This window comes from Echinops telfairi, unplaced genomic scaffold (genome assembly GCF_000313985.2).
Source record: "Echinops telfairi isolate 266 unplaced genomic scaffold, ASM31398v2 ScPeMD7_21;HRSCAF=78, whole genome shotgun sequence".
In the NCBI taxonomy this organism is placed as follows: domain Eukaryota; kingdom Metazoa; phylum Chordata; class Mammalia; order Afrosoricida; family Tenrecidae; genus Echinops; species Echinops telfairi.
This window is the reverse complement of record NW_022103918.1, coordinates 16,273,885-16,277,053: the sequence shown is the minus strand read 5'-3', so window position 1 is coordinate 16,277,053 and position 3,169 is coordinate 16,273,885.

Below are 3,169 nucleotides of genomic sequence, written 5' to 3'. Positions count from 1 at the left end.
GGACTGGTGTTGGGTTAATGGGTTAATGTTGGACTTGTGGGCTTGGGCAGCATTGGGTTGGGATGTTTTCGTGATGCACATTTTCTTTGCATAAACCTCTCTTATACATGAGTTGCTGTGGATTTGTTTCTCCAAAGTACCTAGACTTATACAAGGCCTGCCCCAGGGGCCTCTCATAGTGTCCCATATACCTAGCAGCTTATCCTGATCAGATAGCAGAGTTAATTATGTGAGGCAGGACTCAATATATACATTCAATTGCTTATGATCCTATTAAAATGTATTTTATTTTTCTTACACCATCTCAGATTAATACTTTGTTGGCAAAAACTTTTAATTGGCCAATTGATTTTTCAAGACATACTGGACAATTTGATTGCTATTATTTTTCAAGTAAATTTTGGGAATTTTTCAAGATTACTTTTTGGATTGTGGCACAGATAACTTTGTCACAAGCTTACTATATTTTAAAGATGTCTCTCATATACTTAATTTTGGGAAACAAGTTTTTGTGCATATCCCTATTAACATTTTTTTCCAAATTTACTTGGGCTATACTTCATACATATGAGGCTATAAAAGATGTTATTTTTTAAAATTTGACCAATTTTTCTACTATAGGACTGCCTCAAACCATTAAAATAGATAATGAAGCAGCCTATACTAGTAAGAAAAAATTTTTTTCAATGACTGGAGAAGACATGTTATTGGAATTCTTGATAAGCCACAGGACAAGCCTTTTTTGAATGTGCTTATGGCATGCTAAAGATGCTACTATAAAGAATTAAAAAGGGGAGGGGATTATAAGGAAGTCTCTGCCCCAAGGGATTTATTATCATTAATTTTATTTTCTTTAAATTTTTTTTTTAGCCAAATAACTCATATAACACGTGCTGAAAAGCATTTTTTTCTTTTCCTCTTTGTACATATTCAAGACTTGTTATGATGTAGTGGAAAAATGATGATGGAAATGAAATATCGGGATCTTTGCTTGTTCAAGGGAAAAGTTTTGCTTATATTTCGACAGCTAATGGACAGAATTTATGGATTTCTTTTTGGCATGCCAGACCACAAGGACAATGTTCCTGCACTAAGCAGTTTGTCCCCAGAGTTTTCTGCAAGGACAGTCTCAATCAGAGACCCAATGACTTCTTCTAAAGCTCCTGAAAGTACATTTTTGCTGTGTTGACAGTGGTTGGTGTTTCATGTGAAGTAAATGCAGCTCACTCTTATTGGGCTTCCATTCCTCACCCTTCATTACTATAAGTTGCTGAATGCAATTTACTAGGACCTAGAGTTTCCACACCAATGACATTCAATAGACTCCCAGATCATGGCAAGATGGGAAAAGTCACTTTCCCAATGAGATAGAATATGCTTTGAACTTTTCTTTGGGTTCTGACTATTAACCATTGTGTGTGGGATCTGTAAAAGGTTGCCTTAACGCTAAAAAGCAAGTGTGGATGTCTTGGTACTCTGTTCATTGGACTGACTGTAGTCACTCCTTGGCAGAAAGGACTTTTTTGAATGTGAAAATAATACTACACAACTTGGCCAGGGGAATAATGAATTCTGTGAAAATCTCACTTATTGTAAAAGTCTACATAAGGAGTGGCATTGGTTACACTGTCAAGGGCCACATGGGAAAGTTATTGTTAATAATTCCATCACTATTATTGGTTGGGGGTCCCTATGGCAAACTTTTGACAAATTGTTCTGAAGATGTAAATGCAACTTTTTGTGATTATGTACATCATGCTATTTAGATTCATACAGGATCTTCTTATTAGGCTAATAATAAGAAATTGATGCCATTGTGTGAGGGTGGACAAGTCCCTCCTCCCCCTCACTTTTTGTTTCCATCTACTGGTCATGAACAGTGGGGACTTATCAAAATTATCTTTAACTACACAGCCCATGGTTTCTTATAATAAAGAGTTAGGAGGCGCAATTAGCTTACCTTCCAAATACAACTTTACACTTAATGAAACTCATTATGTAACCATTGTGTACAACTGCCTTATGTGATTGCTTTTGGACATTTAAGCATTAACTTGTCAATGAGAACAGTAACTTGTAGCAATTTAAAATTATATACTTGTATTAATGCTTATATATGAATTTAAACAAAGAAAGTCTTATCATATTGAAGTCCCGTCTGGGAGTGTGGCTGCCTGTGCAGAGGTCTCATCCCTGGAAAGAAGGTCCCATTACTAATGTGTTAACTAAGTCATTGGGGAAACTGCTAAAAAGACAAACGGTTTATTGGAATGTTGATTGTAACTATTTTAGGGTAATTGCCACTACTACAGTTGTAGCAGGACAAATGTGCTTGCTACAATTGATGTATGGATTGTTATAAAAGCTGCAAGAGCCTTCAATGAAATGATTTATTAAAAAAGAAAAGAAAAAAGATTTATGTGATTAAGTGTTCAGAAATATCTAGATATTAATATCAGAGAAATGGAACACCTTTTATTGAAATAACTGTTGCACTTTGGTTAAACAAGATGCTTCAAAAAATAGCAGTCTCACCTTTATGGTGAAGCAAAAAAGTTCCCTGGGTTCATATTTTTTAGATGAAATTCATATAACATAAAATTTGTCATTTAAAGTGAAAATGTATTAACTTTTTAGTATATTCACAATATTGTGATTTCACACCACATTTATCAAGTTCCAAAATATTGTCATCACACAAGGAAACCCTGAACTCAGTAAGCAGTTACGCCCTTTTAATCCCTCCCCCGTTACTGACAACTACCACTCTGCTTTTGTTTGCTATGAATTTATCTGTACTAGACCTTTCATATAAATGTAGTGTAACGTAGTATGTGATCTTTATCATCCGACTTCTTTCCCTTAGCATAACGTGTTGGAGGTTCATCATGCTTAGTGTGTATTAGTACTTAACTCCTTTTTATGGCCGAGTATTCTTCTTCTTCTAATCATTTTATTGGAGGCTCTTATAACAATCCATACATCTATTGTATCAAGCACATTTGTACATAAGTTGCCATCATCCTTTTCAAAACATTTTCTTTCTACTTGAGCCCTTGGTATCAGCTCCTCATTTTTTCCCCTCCCTTTCCCAGCTGAGTAGTTAGTATTCTGTTGTATTTCTATATCATCATTTGTTTAAGCATTTCTCCTTTAGTGGAGTGTTTGT